The sequence below is a fragment of the Protopterus annectens genome, chromosome 5.part1, assembly GCF_019279795.1.
Source record: "Protopterus annectens isolate FY-2018-M chromosome 5.part1, PAN1.0, whole genome shotgun sequence".
Classification (NCBI taxonomy): Eukaryota; Metazoa; Chordata; order Ceratodontiformes; family Protopteridae; genus Protopterus; species Protopterus annectens.
Genome location: NC_056736.1, coordinates 532,510,356 through 532,531,773, shown reverse-complemented (window position 1 = coordinate 532,531,773; position 21,418 = coordinate 532,510,356).

Below are 21,418 nucleotides of genomic sequence, written 5' to 3'. Positions count from 1 at the left end.
TGTTAGAGAGAACCCAAAGGACAGCCCGGTATTGTCATTGGTTTCTTCTGCCACAACCTACTCTGAGTCTGGCACAGAACCTGCTTCTTCCACATCTTCAGAGGTCTTGCAAACATCTGCCACATACATTGAGGGGGAACCATGGCTGGTTATTTCTGAGGGGCCTAAAGGAATTCCTCAGAACCTTGTTCAGGAAGAGGTGCCGACTACCTTAATTGAATTCAGACAGGGGTACAAACCTCTGCAATTTGTCAGAACAGATCTCCCTGTAAAAAAAGGCAGAAAACTAATTAGGCAGTCTGCTCCCAAGGATTCACAAAAGGAATGGCAGGACTTCAATCAAGCCTTGATGGCACTGAATCCTCCTCAGGGAGTTTCAATTCCTGCACCTCCATGGTCCTTTACCTCTAAGAGGCCAAGGAACTGAGAGTCTTCAGATGAGGACTCAGAGGCTGACTATTTAGCCTATTCTTCTCAACTGACTTCACCTTTAGAATATGGGTCTGAGGAGGAGGAATCTGTCAGTCATGATTCTCCTTTGGAGGAGCTTTCATCTGGTGACATGGTCCTGCATATAATGGAGCATTTCAAATGGGATTATTCTTAAGTATCGGATGTCCAGAAAAAGTATTATAAGTTGTTACAAATGGACTCTCCTAAAACCTTCAGCTGTCCCTCCTATGTTGGCTGTTGTGTTGGATACCTTCTCTGCTGCTTCCCTGACACCAGATTCTCAGCCTCCAGCTCTTAAGAAACCTGATAGTTTCTATACGGTTCCAGATGCCTGCAAGTTCTTGTACAAGTGTCCTTCCTCTTGTTCTTGTATAAGTGCCCTTCCTCTCATCCTGCAGTGATTTCTGTATCTACTGCTAAGCCTTCTAGGCTGTTGCCTTCTTCCAAGCTACTTCCTTCAGATAAGAACAGTAGAGCTGTGGAGAGGATTGGTAAAAAGGTATACACTTCAGCCTTCAGAACCATCAATTACCAGAGGCATATGACAAGGTACATCCTGTCTCTTCTTTCCCAGATTGGGAAAATTGTTTTTGACCTGCCTGACTCTGAGGGTAAGGCCTCAGCTCTCTCCTTGCTCAGTTTCACTTCTTACGTTGCCTGTCACTTTGTCAAATGCAGCTATGATGCAGCAGGTGCATCTTCTAGGGTTGCTGCCTCTGGGTCTCTGATGAGGTGCTATCCTGGCTTTGCCAGATGATATCAAAACAAAACTTCTGGATACTCCCTTGGGTAATCAGAATTTCTTTGGTTCTGCTGCAGCTGACCTTTTCAAGACCATAGTGGATCAAGTTAAGGTCACAAAAGATTTGAAGCAGATTTTTCTCTCACCTACTCCCAAGTTTCACAGGAACTATCCTAGTAAGACTGCTTTTTTTGTGTATACTTCCTATTCAGTCTTCCAAAAGTAAGAAGACTAATATGTATTATTTTTTCTGATACTATTACTCCAATGCCCAGGCCCAGAAGCAGTCTTTTCTTGAGAAATCTGCATCCATATGACTGTCTGCCCTTTTTTTCCTTCCTCTCACTTGGTCCCCTTGTTCCTCAGGCTTTCTCTTTCTCAGCCAGTTTGGCAGCTGATTATCACATATTCTCCATTATCTGTCAGGGTTACGTTAGGACCTGGAAGACCCTTCCCTCCTTTTTCAGTACTGTTCAACCTAAATCAGTGTGGCTTCAACACCTCCATTTGCTGGACCATCTCTTTCCTCTGCTCCCTTGTCTCAAAGTGGAATTTCATTGGTGGATTCAGCAGCTAGCTCTCTATCCAGGTGTTCCTTTCCACTCTTCTCAGCTGTCTCAGGAACTCTTCACAGACGCATCAAAGCTGGGGTGGGGGAACTGCTTCAGGAACTTTGAAGGTGCTGGGCCTTTGGTGCGGTCAGCAGAGGGTAGATGATATCAACATCAATGCACTGCAGGCTTTTCTTGCACTCTGGATCCCTTGAAGGTTTATACTGACAACATCACAATCATGTGGTACATCAACAAACAAGGGACCACACAGTCATGTGGTACATCAGTCTTATCTTCTTTAGAGGTTAGCCCTTTAAGCATGGGAAATTGCCATTAATCTGCAGCTCACCCTACAGGTGGTACTTATACCTTCAGAACACAATCTTGTGGCAGATTTTCTCAGCAGATACAAGACATAGCCCTACAAAAAGATGCTTCACAGGGATGTGTTTCTGAACATAGTTCTTCAGTGGGGTATTCCTCAAGTAGATCTCTCTGCCTCTCCTCTGAACAAGCAACTCCCTCAGTTCTGTTCCAGAGTCCCAAGTCTTTTGGCTTGGAAGGTGGGTGCTATGTCTTTCTCTTGGAAGGGAATGTTTCTGTATGCCCTTCCTCTTCTTTCAAGGGCCCTTCACAAAATCAAGAGGGTCTCTCCAAAAATCTTGTTGGTGACTTCCTTTTGGCCCAGACAGCACTGCCCCCCCCCCCTTAGTCCATCTGGCCAAGGGCAATCATCAAAAATTGCCTCACTATAGGGATCTTCTCTGAGGAAAATGGAACTTTCCTTCACCCTCATCTGTCCACTCCTTAACTGATGCTTTGGGTGATAAGAGTTTTGATTCCTCTCCAACGCCATTATTCTGAGGACATGCTTAGGGTCCTGCAAGAGGCATGGAAGCCCAATGACAGAAAAATCATATATGTCCAGAAGGAAGTTACTTTCTTTTTGATGTCTTAAAAATCCACTCCCCTGGTTCTTTCTTACCTGGCTTGGTATATTCTTCAGTGAATGCCCACTTGTCAACCATTTCTGCCTGTCTGCCACTTACTTCTTCTCCTCCTCTGGCCTCTAGGTTTGATTTCAAGCAGTTTCAAAAAGCCCATTCCTCCTCCTTGGGATCTTAGTTTTGTCCTTGAAAAGCTGACTCAGGCTCCTTTTGAGCCTGCTGCTGCTTCTTTGCAACATTGCACTTGGAAGACTGTTTTATTGGTTGCTTTAAACTCTGCCATTAAGGTACCTTAACTACAGGCCTTGATGGCAGTCCCTCTTTTTTTGCTTTTTCATAGAGACAGGTTGTCTATCTGTATGAATCCTTCTTTTATGCCCATGGTAGTGAATCAGCTGTCTTTTTTGATTAGTCTGTCCGGTTTCTTTCTTTTTCCCTTCCCCACAGTCTGCTAATGATAATGTTCTTTATACTTTGGATTTGATTAGACAGCACAGATATTATTTAGAAAAAAAAAAACAAAGGCCTTTTGTAAATCTGATCAGCTTTTTGTTTCTTTTCATTACAGAATATTGGGTTTAGAAGTTTGTAAGCAAAGCATCCATTCTTTTTATTATTCTTTTCATGGTAAGCAGTTGTCTACTTCTGTGAGGGCTCATTCTACTAGAGCAGTGGCTTCCAAGGGGGAGTTCTTCAAAGGTTTGGACACCAACTCCATCCTTGAAGCTGCTACTTGGTCTTTGGTCGACACAGTCATAAAACATTACAAACCGGATGTCATTTCCAGGGCCAGGGCAGGTTTTTACAAGGCTATACTGCATGGGTTTATGGAGGGCTCTTTCTTGCCTTCCTCCTCCCTGCCTTCACTGTAGTTTTTGTACTCTCCCAGAGGTGATGAATACTGCAACATTGATGTGGTAGGACATAGTACAATTGTGTAAAATCTTATCATAACAGTAGATGTCATTCTTTTCACTGTTGCAGTATTCACTTCCTATCTCCTGCCCCCTTTTCTCTTCCTTTTGCAATGGTGGCATTTTTGTAATGACTGAGAAGTTTCTCTCCTTCTCTTCATTCCTTCCTTTTTCTTTTGTACATGTCCTCCTTTCCACTGTGGATCCTAGTTCCCCTGACGTAGTTGAGATTTGAGTTGGGAGCCCATATATATCACCTTTATGCCTTACACTTGTGCAGGGAGCTTACATTTGATGTGTTATGCTTCTAGGTAATAAAGGGTTTGATATACAGGCTGGACATTGGACTATCGCTGGTAGGATATCCGAGAGGTGATGAATACTGCAACACTGAAAGGAAGGATATCTGCTGTTATGGTAAAATTTTACACAACTGTACTATCCATCCACTTCTACAACACAGACTCAAGTTAGCTAACAAAGTAAATTTTCTGTGGCTAAAGCAATTTCCCAGCCCATGCCCACCCTTTTTTCCACATTAATATTGCTGCTTGATGGCTTTTTCAAGATGGCTGCACACTGATCTGCAGCTTAATTTTAACTCTTCTGGTGTGGAAAAAGAAACTGACAGATATGCATCAGTAATTCTACCTGTTTTAGTAAAATTCAGTCATTGGCTAGATAGACGCTGTCTGGATGCCAGCAAAGAAGAGACTTAGAGAGTCTGAAAGAAAATCAATTAGAAAAGGTGAAGAAAACACTAACTGAGAAGAATCCTGAAGGTGTTCAGCAAAAAGTACTTTTCACATCCCAGGCTGTGCATGAGGATTCTAAACGATTCCTGAAGTTCTGAATGCAACATATCAAATCCTTCAGTTTGATTCAGTTCCAGCAGCCAAATGTATGGAAAAATAATAACACCTTAGGACAAATCATGAATATTTTTTGAGTTTTGATATCACAGGCTGTGCATGAGGATTAGTGCACAGATCCCTTATTGGATCAGATAAGAATTTCCAGAGCCTGAAAAACTCTCCTTAATTGGTGGTTATACACACCCAACCTTTCTCTGGGTAGTCCCTTTCACCTACCTACATCTTAATGTTTTTAATAGAAGATCCCTCAATCCTAAAGTGTGAGCATTTTCATGTACAAGATGGATCAATGGTCTTATGATGGTGGTGGTCTTCCTCACTGCAGGCCTTATAGGAATTTTACCCTCAAGGGCCAATTTGTATCCACACTGAAAATATGACTGTGGTTTGCTATATAAACAAGCATGGTTTTATTTATTGACATTTGTTAACCAGGTTGGTCCGTTTTCAGTGGAGACCCAAGGAGAAAAGCTCCAATAAACAAACAGTTTCTAGTAAAATTAAAGCAATTGAGTCAAAAAGTATTTGTACAATGATGTTAAAGACATAGGCAAGAAAAAATAGAGACACAAAGAAAATAATATGTACATAGCAAAAAAGAAAATTAAGTAACATAATATTTACAACTACTAGTTTTAGGTCTACTGTGATGAAATTTACAGTTCAGAAAAGTATTCAATGGGGAGGGGTACTAACAGTATGGGGAGAGACAGAAAGAGGCTGTATAAGAGGGGTAAGGAAGGTTAGGGTGGGACTTGACAAGGGCAGAGTTTAGTAGATGGAGTTTGAGTTTTTCCTTAAAGTGGGATGGGTGAATGATGGAACAAATTTCTCTTGGTAGCTTGTTCCAAGCTTGGGCGATCGTGTGTTTATATAGTAGTTTGCCTACTGTTTTTTTTTTGGGTTGGTAAATGTGAAATAGTTGTTGATTGGAGGTGAGGAGAGGTGCAGATAGAGATGAGGGAGGAGAGAGCTGGACAAGATGAAGGTTTGTAGAAAATGGAGTGTAACATTTGAAGTTGTGATAGAAGTAGTAGACGTGGGAATTCTGGCCAGTGGAGGGGGTATAGTGCTAAGCAGTGATGAGTATTGTATGGAGAGTTTGTGATAAATCTAGCTATCTTGTGGTATGTTTGTTGGAGTTTATTCAGGGTTGTGGTTTGAATGATGGTAAGTACTGGGGCAGCATAGAGAAGTGAGGGGAGAAGGGCTTGAGCGAGGAAGAGTCTAGCATTTACGGTTAAACTTTTTATTGCGGTACAATAAATCAAGTTTCAGGTGTGTCTTTTTATGCATTGGAGAATGCGCAGATTTAATTTGAGTTCATTGTCGATGACTCCAAGGAGTTTAGTTTGAGTTTCTAGTTTGATAATGGTGTTGTTTGAGGAGATAATAGTAAAGGTTGTTTTATGATAACTAAGAGCTCGGGGAAGACATAATAGGAGTCTGGTCTTTTTGGGGTTAAGGATGAGTAGATTATTGGATAACCATTGTTCTGTGGATAGGAAGGCTTGTTGGGAAAGTGTGTGAAGTTCAAAGATATTATTAGAGATGGAGATGAGTGTTGAGTCATCTGCATATTGGATGAGGGAGGATTGTTTACAAGATGTGTAGAGATCATTGGTATAGACATTGAAAAGCAGGGGACCCAGAATGGAACCTTGTGGTACCCCTGTATGGACTGGTAAGAAAGGAGAGGAGGAAAAATGCCATTTCACAGATTGCTGTCTGCTGGATAGGTAACTGGGGAACCAGGCAAGGGAGGAAAGGGATAGGTTAAGATCTGAAAGTTTAGAAAGCAGAAGGGGATGGGAGACTGTATCGAATGCTTTGGAAAGATTGAGGAAAAGACTAGATATGAGTTTATTGTTGTCTAGGGCCTTGGCAATGGTATGAGTAAAGGATAAGAGGGCAGTAGTAATACTGTGGTTGGGACAGAAACCATGTTGAGTGGGAGTGAGAAGATTTTGTTGAAGGAGGTATTTGAGTAGTTGTGTGTGAATGCATTTTTCAAGAATCTTAAGAGAAGGGGGATAGGATCGCTATTGGTCAGTAGTTGGATGGGTCTGTGGAATTGCTGCCTTTGTGCAAGGGAATAGTGAAAAAGGATTTCCGTAGGTTAGGAACAGTGGATTCAAGAATAGATCTATTAATAAGTATGGATACTGGGTAGGCTATAGAATCAGTGGCAAGTTTGAGGAAGGTAGGTGGAAGGTCATCGGTGGAAGAGGAGCAGGGTTTGAGCTTATGAAGAAGAGATCTGATGTAGGATCTAGGGACTGGATGTAGATTGAATAGAAGTTTGTTAGAGGGATTGGGGTAGGTAGGTGGTGAAGAAGTGTTGCAGTTGGAGGGAGTGAGTGCTTGTATGGTGTCTATAAAATGCTTGTTGAGGAGAATTGCTGTTTGAAGGGGGGATGTGTTAGGGTAGGGGGAAGGGGGTTGTGGGACAGTCAGGAGAAAGGATTTGATTGATAGTAGACCAGAACTTTCTGGGGCTGGAATTGTAATTGAGTTGGTCAGAGTTATAGAAGGACCTTTTGTCATTAAGAGTTAGTTTCTTAGTTAGATTTCTGAGATGTCTATAATTGTGCAGTAGAGGTAATTCCTTTGTTTTGATCCAGGCCTTCCAAGCTCTGTCTCTTTTTAACATAAGGGACTTGGTTTCTTTGGAAAGCCAGGGAGTAGAGTTGGGTTTCATTCTAATCTGTCTAGTGGGAGCAAAGGAATTTAATGTATTCATGAAGATGGTATTGAATTTATTAACTGCGTCATCAAGAGGAATATATTTAAGGGTGGAGCAGTCAATGGCAGAGTAGAGTAGAGTTAAATTGTGCTGCGGTAAAATGAGTGAGTTTGCGGCAGTTCCTGTATTTTACGGGATTTGGGAGGATGGGTGGTGTATCTAAGAACAGAGGTTGGGAGGTAGTCGCTGAGTTGAGCAGGTAGGGTTATGGTAATGGTGGGGACAGTTAGTGAGTATCCAGTCAATTATAGAGCTGGAGGTTGAGTTTTTGTGAAGGCGGGTGGGGGAAGGTATAAGTTGATGGAACCCAAATGGGTTGATAGTTGTCGAGGGTCTGTTTTCAGTTTAGACCAATCTAAGTTAACATCTCCTAAGATGAGGGTTTCATAGAGTATATTGTTGGAAAACTAAGATAGGATATTTTCCAGTATGGACAAATTATTTCCGGGAGGGATGTATATGGAGGCAATAGCTAGTTTTTGGTGAGGGTTGAGGATAATTAGTTCCGCTGGGTGGAAGTCAGGGATGGGAGAGGGGAAGGGAGAGAGGTTGAGGCTATTGGAGTGGAGGATAGCTACACCAGCCCCTTTCTTAGACAGTCTATCTGAGTGGTAGATATTGTACCTTGAGCCAGGTTTAAGATAAGAAAATGATATGGGGAGTTTTATGGGCTATCCAGGCATGGAGCTCAGTAATTTTATTGGTTAGGCTTTGAATATTTAGAGAGCATATAGGTGTTTAGATATGGAAGAATTTTGAGTAGATGGTTGGGAATGGTGAGAGAGATTTAGAGAAGGATTAAACTCATTCCTATCCTCTGTGCTTAAATGACATAAGGGTATGCAGTTGGCCATTGTCCATAATTTTCTTTCTGGTAGCCACTCATATCCCTGAGGAAGCCAATCCCTTTGCAAGCAGGCACACCCATTGGTTGCTGATGCCATGAGTGGTCCCTTAGGTTATAAGTGGCATGGAAGGTTTGCCATCACTGAAGGAAGTCTTGCTGCGATCTGCCTGTATCTGTGATCAGCACCACATGCTGACAATTTTACTCCTTGATCCCTTTCCTGGGATGCAACCAAGGGATACTGTTCTTCAGAAATTGCCATCAGGATTCCTCTGTACTTTCCAATTTGTCCTTATACATTATTATTATTAATTCAGAAACTCAAGGAGAACAAGTCCAAGTCATTCTGTTAGCCCTCTTATACTCAAAAACTATGGTTCCCTCTGATATGGCCTATAACTGTCTCACACAGCTGACCAGCCTCAGTCAGTCCTTCACTCCCTCTGCCTAACTGCATGCTTATTCAACTTCAATTGATGCTCAAGGATGTTACATACCCACATAAATCTGCACAAATCCTTACTTGTGCCTAGAGACCTAATATGAGAAAAAATGTACAAGAGCAAATGGTTCTGCTTTGCTATTTTGACTACCTCCAAGGGTCTGGACCCGTTTTCTGTGCCTGTGCTAACTACCTGAGGTTATTTCTCACAAATTTCTAATATGGGTCATGCTATTATATCAAGGTACATCTTTCTATTTCTACTTGTCAGCACAGATTACAGGTCCTTATAGTCTGTAATGCATTCCTTAAGGGCTATTTCCATATCATACCTCCTTTTCAAAGATCCACTTCCTCCTCAGGATTTAGATTTCATATTGGAAAATATAATGCTGCATTAATTTGAATCAGCTTCTACAGATGTCTTTGTTGCCATAACCTCAGTAAGGGGATTTCAAAACTTTAAGCTGTTTATGCCACGCTTATATATATATATATATATATATGTGTGTATATATATATATATATATATATATATATATATATATATGTATATGTGTGTGTATATATTCACTTCCGAAGACTGAAAAGTCACAATCTCGAATTTCAGAGGACCGAAGCCCAAAATCCAGAATTCCAAAAGAGTGAAAACACCCAGGATACAAATACTGACTATAGACAACAAAAAACATATTTTCCACCAAGTATAAGCAGGGGTGCAAGCCCTCCTGCACCCCCCACACCCCATGCTACTTAAGTATATCAACTCCGAGACTGCACTTCACTACACTATCTCATGAGTTATGTTGTAGTATAGCAAGTTCAAAGGGAACATTACTAAGGTTACAACAGGCAGTCATGAAATGTGATGGTATGTTTTGCCATTTTTTTCTGTGGAGTGCAATCTCCGAGTTGATATATTTAAGTTCCAGGGGGTGTGGGGGGTTGTGTGCAGGGCGGCTTGCCCCCCTGCTCATACTTGGTAAACACTGCTATGCTTTGACTTGTATGTGTTTGTGTGTGTCCTTCTACTAGAATATTGTCAGTATTTGTATCCTGTGTGTTTTCAGTCTTTTGGGATTCAGGATATTGCGTTTTCAGGATTTTGGGCTTCAGTCTTCTGAAATTCGAGATTGTGACGTCAGTCTTCTGAAGTGAATCCGTGTATATATATATGTCTATTTTTTTGAGGATAGAGTGGTCTTGTCCACAAATCCTTTTATATCCAAATTAGCAACTGAATGAGATTTGAATAAATCAGTCTGTGTTTGTTCCTTACTACTACAACAGAGAGGAGTATATTTTCTACTTCATGGGTGTACAGACACTTTTTATATTGACAGGATAAAAAATAATTGGGAAACATAACTGTTTCTTATGCTGCTGGGTTCTAAAGTCTTTAAATTATACCCTCGGTGACTTTCAGAATGCATCAAATTTTGTTAATGTCTGGGGCCTGACATGCTATGCCTACAGTATGTTCCACTATGGCATTAGCTACACCACAAACATTGCCAACAACCACAGATAAAACCAGTAATGTAAAGAAAATGAACACTGTCCGGTGAAACTGGATACAAAGTTTAATTAGCGCTTTTGTCTGTTACACTTGACTTCTTCAGATTAAAACAGGAATTTTTCATACATCACTTCATTTTATAGCCAGGCTAATCACATGTCGTTAAAACAAAATGCACCTAAAAGTCACTAGTGTTTTTGTTATCATTATACACAGTTAAATTTCACCTTATAAAATTCATTAAAACCATACCATACTTCTTTATTTACATATTGCATATAACCCATCAGCCCCATCTCAAAATTAAAACAAAATACAATCCAAAATACATTTCCACATAAATAAATAATGTACTTAAAATAGGCAAATATTATTTTGTTGCCACGAGAATTTTAATTTTAAATAGCTGGCGAGAGAAACTACATCATTTAGTCCGGGTGGGTTGGTGGCATCCACTCTAAGTTGCCACATAAATTCTAGAAACAATTCCTTCGGTTCCCCCCCCCCACTATCAGATACTACTTGATCAATGGCTACAAATTTAAACTTGTGATCTGGGTTCAGAATAGTATGTACAGCCAATGCATTCTTTTAATTACCCTTCCTGATGTCATACATATGTTGGTAAATGCACACTTTAAATGCTTTCTTAATCTTCCTTATGTAAAACCTTTCACATCCGTGATGTAGGGCGACATATACTGTGTGTACTGTTACAGTTCAACTTGAAATTTAGTTGAACCGTACCATACCTTGGAATACAAACTTCTGTTTCTAATTAAGCCCAGTTAGCACATTGGTTGCAGTGTCCACATTTTAACATCTTGCCTTTCTTATTGTTTTTGTTCCCCTTTTTATTTCTTTCCAACAAATCTTTGACACATTCATCTTTTTTTGTATATGACACATGGTCTATCACCAACATTTTTAAGGACCTCTATCACTTCTGAATATAAACCAATTATTTTTTAAAATATCTTTTATATCATAAAACTGCAAATTGTACGTGAGAATAAAGGCCCTGTTAAACTCATTTGTGTTCCTTGACCAAACATCAACGTCTTTATTGCTTTTGTCACTTTCCTCTGAGCCCAACAATGGAAACAAGTGTCCTTTGACTCTCTTTTCTGTAACTTCGCACAAAACCAGTTCAATGATACTATTAGGGTATCCCCTCCTAAGTAACATACCCCTTAACTTTTCCCTTTCTTCAATGTACAATTCTAGGTCACTGACCATCCGTGCTAACCACACACATTGGCCCTTAACCAAAGATCTTTTTTGAAATTCAGGGTGCCCACTTTCAAAGTGTAGGAGTGTGTTAGAATATGTGGGCTTTCTGTAAACAATGGTTGTAAACTTTTTCTGTGAATCTTTGGTTATAAGGATATCCAAAAAATTCATTCTGTTACTCTGTTGTTCCATAGTAAAACTCAAAAAAGAAGTGTTCCTATTTAGATATTCAAAAAACTGGTTCAGCCTAGCTCGTTTTCTCCCCAGAAAATAAGTATGTCATCAAGAAATCTTCCATAAAACAAACCTTGCTTAAACCATTGACAAGTAAACACTTGAGTCAGTTCCCATTGAGCAAGTCCAATATTTGCAAATGGGGGGTACATGCCACCCCCATTGCTACACCTGCAGTTTGCTTAAATATTTGATTCTCAAAAATAATAAAGTTGTTATTGAGCACTGTTTCCATAAGGGTCCTAAACATAAGTATTCTACTATGGCTAAAGTTGGTTTGTTTACATAGAAAGTCATAAAACATATCAAGTCTTTCTTCATGCAGTATAACGCTAAACAAATCTTTAATGTCTATAGTTACCATAATCAACTTTTCCCTGTATAGATCTTGTTTTATTTTCTTTAAACAGTCCCAGGAATCCTTCAATATATGTTTATGTTCTGATAAAATTGTGTTCAAGTGAAAATCAATAAACTTAGCTACAGTGGTTGTTTTTGATGCCTTTGCATCTACAATAGGTCTCAAAGGTGGGTTGCTGGTGCTTTTGTGTATTTTGGGGATTCCATATATGGTTGGAACTTTAGGATATGTCTGAATTAAGTAATTGTATTCCTCCCTTATTTGAAAATTTAATAATAAATCATGTAATATGAAATCAACGTTCTTGTATGCTATGTGTACCTCATTTAATGACACTTCTTCATAACCATCACCATATAGAATCCACAGCATCTTCTCTATATACATACATTGATCCATTACCACCAGCCCCCCACCTTTGTTGGGTTTCATAACCCTTATAGACCTATTTGTTGTTATACTGTGCAAAAGCTTTGTCTCTGCTTCTGTTAAATTGAATATATTAATCCTTTTTGTTTTTGAAAACATTAACCTGATGTCATTACTGCATACATTTTTAGTCTTCTGAAGTTCAAGATTGTGACTTTTCAGTCTTTTGAAGTGAGTCCATGTGTATATGTATATTTTTTTGAGGATAGAGTGGTCTTGTGCACAAATCCTTCTACATCCAAAGTAGCAACTGAATGAGATTTGAATAAATCAGTCTGTATTTGTTCCTTACTACTACAACAGAGAGGAGTATATTTTCTACTTCATGGGTGTACAGACACTTTTTTTTATATTGACAGGATAAAAAATAATTACTGTGGTTCAATAGCTATTTGACTGACAGGCTCGTCTGTAAAATGGTAGAATATTCTCCATACCTGCACGTCCCCACTCGTATATCCCAAGGCTCTGTTCTTGCTCCCTTCCTTTTTAATTCCTTTATCTATTACCATTATCCCTCTGTAGGTGCAGCCTATCTTCTACAGTATGCTGATAATTCCATGCTTATATATTCATTTAATAACCTACATCATTTCCTCCAGATTAAGCAAAAAGCTTTTTCCTCAGTTGCGAAATAGCTCTATAATGCCCAGCTGCACCTCGACTCTAAAAAAAAAACAGTTACTGCAATTTTTCCCAAAATCATATCCCCTGATAAAGCCAATTTAAAAATCTTTTCAATAAACAAAACTGAAATTGAAGTAGTCTCCCATACATGACTTATAGGTTCATAGGTAAGTACTAGGCTATCTGCTAAGCCTAGCCAGAATGTGTTGGCTTTCGCCACCCCCTTAGATTAGTTCCCTGTGCCTCACTCCAGCAGAGCCATTAGTTCCTGTGCCTCTGTCTAGCAGAGCCACTGCAGTGATCCCCGGGGTAAATTTTCTGTTTCCCATCCACTCGTCAAGGTTTCTCTTGAAGAGTGTTAGTGAGGGGCTCTGCCTAATGTAGATTGGAATCCTATTCCAAAGCATGGGGAGTCTCTGGTACAAGAATCTATCCCTCCAGCATGTCCTATTTATCGTTGTGGTGAGGTTTAGATCCCTAGAGCATGTGGCTCTTGGGGATTTGTTTTTTTTAGGTGGAGCATGTCCATCAATTCTGGGTTGGACATGGCCTTGTATGTCAGGCAGAGATCACCTCTGAGTAAGCGGTATGCAACCGAGTACAGCTGGAATTTCTTCAGTCGGGCTGCATGGGGAGGCCAGTAATCCTCTTGTTGAGGTACTTCTGTGGTCTTTCCAGCTGTTGCAGGTGTCTTCTTGTAAGGTACACCCCAAATGGAGAGTTGTACTCTATGATGGGTCTGATGAGTGATGAGTAGAGGGGCACAATAACCTCTTTTGTTCTAGATGTGAACCCTTTTGTGATTAGGTGGATCACAAAGAAGGATTTTCTTACCACATTGGCAATATGATTATCAAAGAAGAGATTACTATCTACTTGGGTCCCCAGATCCCTTATTACATTTTCTGTATTTAGGGGACGACCACGTATGTGGTAGTTTGCAGGCACTTTGTTTTTTCCAAAGGGGATGACTATGCACTTTTTGGCATTTAGCTTGAGGCCATGATTTTGACACTAGGTATCCGTCTTAGTGAGACCCTTCTGGAGGATGTCTGTATCAGCTGGAGAGTCAATTCTGGCCCCCAGTTTGTAGTCGTCTGCGAACTTGGTCAGACATAATCCTCTTGTGCTTGCCTGTACCTCTGAGAAGTACATACCGAACAGGAGGGGTCCCAGGACTAAGCCCTGGGGGACAGCACTTGTAACTGGTTTAGAGTCAGACCAAGAGCCTGCAACTCTCACCTTGTGGGTTCTATCTGTAAGCCAATTGGCAACCCATCTCGTGACGTAGGGGTTTATGTTCAGGCTGGTGAGCTTGTATATAATACCAGAATGGGGAGGGAATGGTGTCAAAAGCCTTTGCGAGGTCTAGGTAGGCTGCGTGGACCTCCTTTCCCTCGACTAAAGCCTTGGTAACTGTCTCAAAGAAGTCCACCAGGTTTAGGAGGCATGATCTGCCCTTAACAAAGCCAGACTGGGTAGGGTACACTGTTTGAAGGTTTCCAATGTCTCTGTTAATGAATTCCATGATGATGTGCCCCATAGCTTTGCAGACCAGGCTATCAGGCTTATAGGGCAATAGTTCCTAGGGTCCGTTGTGGCTCCACCTTTGTGGAGCAGGATAACTTTTGCTGTGCGCAACTCTATGGGTACGTAGCATGTAGAGAGGCTGAGTTTGAACAGTGTGTTTAGGTGAGGGGTTAGTTCATTTTGGAGCTCGTGTAAGACACAGCCTGGGACTTATTAGTAAAAAAATACGAGCACTCATAAAATCAACTAAGGCCAATTTTGAGAGAAAAATTGCCATGGATTCAAAGGACAATCATAAGGCCTTTTTCAGCTATGTTAGGAACCTGGGTGGAAACTCCCAGATATGCTCAGAATTAGTCCAAAATGATACAAAAATCACTGAACCCACAGACATTGCCAACATACTGGCAGACAGGTTCAGTGCAAACTTCACCCCTCTCCCCTAAAGGAGAGATAACTATCCCAGCGGAGTGTAGCCTCCCAGACATCTCAAATGCGCAGGTGAAAGCTGCTCTCTCTAAAGCTAAAAACACAGCATCAATGAGACCGGATGGTGTCCACGGCTGTGTGCTACACGAGCTAAATGAGGAATTAAACCCGCACATAAGGCAGCTGTTTAATCTCAGCCTTACCACAGGATACGTGCCCAAGGAGTGGCGTACGGCAACTGTGGTCCCACTCCACAAAGGCGGTGCCTCTACGGACCCTGGTAATTACCGCCCCATAAGCTTAACAAGTCTAGTCTGCAAAGCTATGGAGAGGATCATAATGGAGCTCATAAACAAAGATATAGGGGACTTGCAGACATTGGACCCAACCCAGTTTGGCTTCGTCAAGGGAAGATCATGCCTTTTGAATTTGGTCGACTTCTTCGAAACAGTCACCAAGGCCATTGATGAGGGAAAGGCAGTCCATACAGCCTACCTTGACCTTGCAAAGGCTTTCGACACAATACCCCACTCGGGTATTGTAGAAATACTTACCAGCTTAAATGTAAACCCATATGTCACAAGATGGGTTGCAAACTGGCTTAAGGACAGAACCCACAGGGTTAGAGTTGCTGGCGCTATGTCAGACTCCAAGCCGGTCACAAGTGGTGTCCCACAGGGCTCGGTCCTTGGCCCCCTATTGTTCGGCATCTACTTCACAGAAGTACAGGCCAACTGGGGAGGACTTTGGCTGACAAAGTTTGCAGCCGACTGCAAACTGGGCGCCATAGTGGAAAGTGCATCGGACACGGATATCCTTCAGAAGGGACTCACGGAAACAGATAGCTGGTGCCAGAGCCATGGCCTGAAGTTAAACGCCAAAAATGTATAGTCATACCCTTCGGGAAAAACAAGGTAACCCCAAGCTACCATATAGGTGGCAATCCACTAAGCACAGAAGAGGTTATCAGGGACCTGGGGACCCAGGTTGACAGTGGCCTTTCTTTTGACACTCACGTTGCTAAAGTGGTTATAAAGACCTTCTACATTGCCCACCTGATCATGAAGGGATTCACATCCAGATCTAGTGAGGTCATTGTTCCCCTGTACTCTTCACTTATCAGACCAATGATCGAGTACAATGCCCCATTCGGGATGTATCTCGCCCGACATCTGCAGCAATTGGAGAGACCCCAAAAGTTTCTCACCAAAAGGATAAAGGGACTCCAAAATCTGTCATATGCTGCCAGATTGAAGAAACTCCAGCTCTATTCAGTCATATACCATCTGCTCAGAGGTGACATGTGCCTGACATACAAGGCCATGTCCAACCCAGAATTAATGGACATGCTCCACCTCAAAAAATCCAAATCCACCAAAACCACTAGAGCAAGTGACTTAAACCTTAGCACGGATATAAATAGGACGTGCTGGAGGGATAGATTTATCACTCAGAGACTCCCTATGCTGTGGAATAGAGTCTCGGTCCATGTGAGGCAGAGCACCTCGCTGGCTCTGTTCAAGAGAAATCTTGACCTCTGGATGGGAGATCGTAGGTTTACCCCGGGAATCATCTCTGTGTCACTGCTGGACAGAGACACAACAAACTAATGGGTACAGTATTTTTTCATATAAGGGGTGGCGTAAGCCACAAAAATTCGGGCTAGGCTTATAAATGCCTTGGGGCAGATAGCCTAGTATAAACCTATGAACCTATGAACACCGTCTGCTCCCATTGAAGCTGTATTTTTGGCTTTGGATAGAGCTGTTTTAACCTGTGTCAGTGATTGCTGTGGCACTACATTCTTCTGGTATGGTTATGGGCCCTTTAGGGGGTGATAGAGGGGTGAAGTTTGCACTGTCTGCCAGAATGTTGGCAATATCACTTGGTTCAGTGTATTTTGTGCCATTCTGCACTAACTCAGAGCAGATCTGACAGTTTCCACTTAGGTTCTTGACATAGCTAAAGAACACTTTGTGGTTATCTTTGGAGTCCTTGGCAATTTTTCTTTATAAGCTAGCCATGGATGATTTTATGAGGGATCATAGTTTCTTGCTGATACTGATCAGGAATGTCTTTCCTTCTTGGGATTTTACTCTTTTCTGCACTAGTTTCCTCCTTCTACTGTATAGCTTGTTTATGGCAGGGGTCCACCAGACTGGTTTCCTTTTCTTGGAGGAGTGAGTCTTGGTTTTGCTTGGGATAGCACAATCCATGCATTCTTGCAGTTGCTCATAGAGTGCATTTGTAAGTGATTCAACAGCTTGGACAGTGTTGTCCTTTAGCATGGGGGCTGTGAACCTTTCCACCTCGGTCTTAAGTAATGTAAAGTTTGCTTTTGAAAAGTTTTTCATGGTGGTTTCCTTGATTGGGGGTGGGGGCGGAATGTGGATATCCAGAGTAATTAGTCTATGGCCTGATCTAACCAGCAAGGGTTTGACCTCCGGTGTAGAACACCGGTCACCCATGTTGGTGATGACCAGGTCCAATATGTTGTCACCTCTAGTGGGGGTGTTAACCAGTTGATCCAGGGCATTCAAGTTTATAAATTCTAGGAAGCGTTAGGCAAGGGAGTTAGTACTTGAGTAGTTTTCCCAGTTAATGTTTGGGTAACTGAAATCACCCAATATTAGGGCATTTGGTAGGGCCTTCATATTTTTCAGTGTTTCCAGAAATGCGGAATGGGGATCCTGGGTCATGGTGGGTGATCTGCAGCAAGCTACAATTTGAATTGCAGTTTTGCTCATTGTTAGTTGCACATGGATGATCTCTGAGACATTGTGCTGTGCCACTAACCTGGAGGTGTGGGAATCCTTGGTGAATATGGATACATCCTCACCTTTTGTGTTTTGGTCTGGGTTCTGTGGCCAAAACGTATGGTATAAGTTATAGTCTGGTAGTGCTGGGGTGCTCTCTGGAGCCTTAAACCAGGTTTCTGTTACTGCACAGATGTCGATGTTCTCCATACTGAGGAGTGCCTCGAGTGCATGCATTTTGAGGTTTAGACTTCTGGTGTTGAGTAGCATTGCCCTCAGTTTTTTGTTACTTGTGTTATTTACGATGGTGGGTTTGTCTTTTGAGCCTTGCCTAAAAAAGGCACTATGGGGAGGCAAAAGCCTTGACCAGTATTCGAAAGCCTAAGGGTGACAGGTGCAAGCCATCTCTTGTGAAGCAACATGGCTTATCGAGCATGTCATCCCAGGCGGACAGATACTGGATCCCCTTTGAATGACACCAGAAACTTATCCAATTGTTGACATTGATCATTTTTTCTTTATACTGTGGCATCATTCTTGGTGAGGGCAGGATGCTACTCAGGGTCAGGGTCATACTGGCCTGGGCTACATGATCAGAGAGCTCTTCCATGTTTCTTTTCATATAGTCCAGGGAGGTACGTCTCAGGTCATTCACACAAACATGGACAATGACAGAGTCAAATTTGTACTTGTTCTGGAGTGACCTGAGTGCTTGTGTTATGTGGCAGATCCTGGCGCCCGACAGGCAGCTAACTGTAACCTTCTCCTTGTCCAGCATCCAGTTAAAGGAGACTCAACTGAATAAATCAAAAGCAAATCACCAAAAGAATTTAGTTGGAGGCAGAAAACCACAACCACACAAGGTTTATTGTAATACTATTAATGCCAACTATATCTCAATAAAAACATTTTCGTCGGAGAATACTCTCTGACTTCTTCAGATAATATAAATGTGGCTCCTGAAAACCATTTAAATACTAGTCACATGAATTACAAAAGAATCATCTGTTAAAGTAACAGTGTCTACGTTATGCATGTATTATAATAAAAACAAGGTAGTTAGACTGAAATGTCAACATAAAATAATATATGATAAATATATATGAAGAATATGTTATAAGGTTGTTTTGTGTATAAAAACAACAAATAATAAACCCCGTACTGGCAAACTTATTGTAAGAACATTTTGAACTAATTAAATTGATATAACATGAAAATATATACACATGTATACAAATATTCATTGTATACTATAAAAGTATATTAATGTATTAAAAGCATATGAACATACTCATATAAAAAACATTAATGTATACATTATACCTGCTTAAAATAGATATTGACAAAAAGAATGACATAAAGAACCTGTATACATATATAATAAGTGAACTTCACAGTTTAGCTGCTCTTAACATGAGTAGAGGGGCAATAGATATGTTATCATTCAGTTCTGGTATTCTATTAGCTTCCAATATTATTTGCCAATAGATCTCTCGATACTCCAATTTAGTTTCCTAAGGGCCACCCTTGGCTTCCCTGAGGAGGGTTTCCAAAACAAAAAACAAAAACTTTGCTCGGTTACAGACTAAAGTGTGTTTATACAGAGCATTTTTAGAGTTTTGTTTTTGAATTTCATAATTGTGCTCGTATATTCTGTGTCTTAGTTGTCTCTCAGTTTTTCCGACGTAAAACCCTTCACACATCTGGCACGTAACAATGTATACTAGCCCTTGTGTGTTACAATTGGAGTAAGAGGATGCTGTAATCCATCTGTTCCTAGCTGAAATGAAATCTTTCTCTGTTTGAGAAATGCTGTTGCATTGCGAACAGGCCCCGCACTTGATTGTACCCTTGCGTTGATTGGAGAACGCATTAACTAGCCCCCCCATATTCAAAGCATATTTTTGATGTTACTACCCTTCCGAAAAACAGTTTTCACTGACTTCCCTTTAAGATTGGGGAGGTCAGTAAAGTCACTGAATTTCTCCCATTCTTTTTCCACTACATTTCTAATAATACCAGCATTTACACTGTAATCTGTAACAACGGCTCTTTGTAACCCTGCTGTTTTTTGAACATTGCTAGAAACCGTTGGAGGGTATATATTCCCAGTACCTAAAGTGGGTTTGTATTTATTTTTCCTACCTTCCCCCACCTCATTCTTTATATTAATAATGAAATCATGAACATGAACATTCTGGCTAAACATTCTGGTTAAAGTTTGGCACTCTAAGATGTAATCGTGCTCATCAGATGTCATTCGGGAAGCCCGAACAAATTGCCTCTTGACTATCCCTTTCTTTTGATATAGGGGAAGGGAACTAGTATACTGAATATAGGTGTTAGAAAATGTGTCCTCCTTGTCCAGCCTAGTTAGTGGGACATCAGTGTGCCTGACTGTAGAGTCGCCTATTACTAGTGTGTTGGGTATGTTATTTTTCCTTAAGGGCTGTGATTGCATGGCACACTGATTATGTGAAGTATGTGTTTCATGGTTTGTGATGGGGTGTGGAGGTTGCCTGGGTGTCTGCTTTGGAGGTCTCTGTTGCTTTTGCAGATTTTTATTTAGAGCCTCCGAGTATGTTTTCGTGTATTTATGTGTGTTATTTGCCGGTGTTGGTTTAGTAGGTCTATGTGAGACTGGTGGTGTGTTGCAAGTATTTTCCTTCTCCTCTTGACTGTCAGTTCCAGTCTTGGGATGAGAGAGCTTTGCCTCCAGTTTGGCTATATAATTGCATCTCTCGCATATATTAGTGTTTGGTGGTAGGAGGAGAGGGTTGTCTGTGTACATGAGGCAGTTATAACATTGCCTCAAAATGCCCAGATTCACCAGTTGGACTGGAGAGTACACCTGAAACTGCCATTTGGACATACCTGAATAGGTAAAGTGAGCTGTTTTACTGATTAGCTGGTAGGGATGAAAAGAGAGCCTTGTCCTTCTGGACAGTATAGGGGATCTAGTACTAGGGCTAATTAGTGCTTGCTATGAGTTTTGAGCAAGTGATGGGCTGTGAAATGAATGGTTTGAGTGCTTAAGTTGAAAGTTTGTCTAGTTCCAAGGGAAAAATTGAAGAGCAGACTTAATAGTTTAACCCAAGCTAACCGGCACTGAGCGGTGTGCAAAACCGCACAAATGCAGTTTTTATGGCAGGGAAATGAAAGAGAGAGAAATTAACCCAAAATAGTTATTACAGATGATAACTTTAAATTTGACCTGCATGTTCAAAATAGCATAAAAAACAGTCAGCAAAAATTAAGAATGGTCTTCAGACATAAAAAAATTCCTTAGCAATACCACAAAAGCCTCTCTTGCCCCTACCTACCTTCTCCCATCTCTCTTTTACTGTGCACCCATCCTAACCAACCTTTGGCTATGGAGGCACGCTATAAAGTTGCCACCAACCAACCAACAGTACAGCATCCACCACTGCACTGCCCTTAATGTTTTGAACTGATCTCTCACCACTTAGATTCATGGTCTTAAGCTAAATGCCAAAAAATGCATAGTCATCCCGTTTGGGAAAAACAAAACACCCATGAATTACCACATAGGTGGCAGCCCCCTTAATACAGAAGAGGTAATAAGAGATCTGGGGACCCAGGTAGATAGTAATCTCTCCTTTGACAATGATATTGCCAAAGTAGTTAAGAAATCCTTCTATGTAGCCCCCATCTAATTACTAAAGGGTTCGCATCTAGAAATAAAGAGGTTATAGTGCCCCTCTACTCGTCACTCATCAGACCCATCATAAAGTACAATGCCCCATTTGGGATGTACCT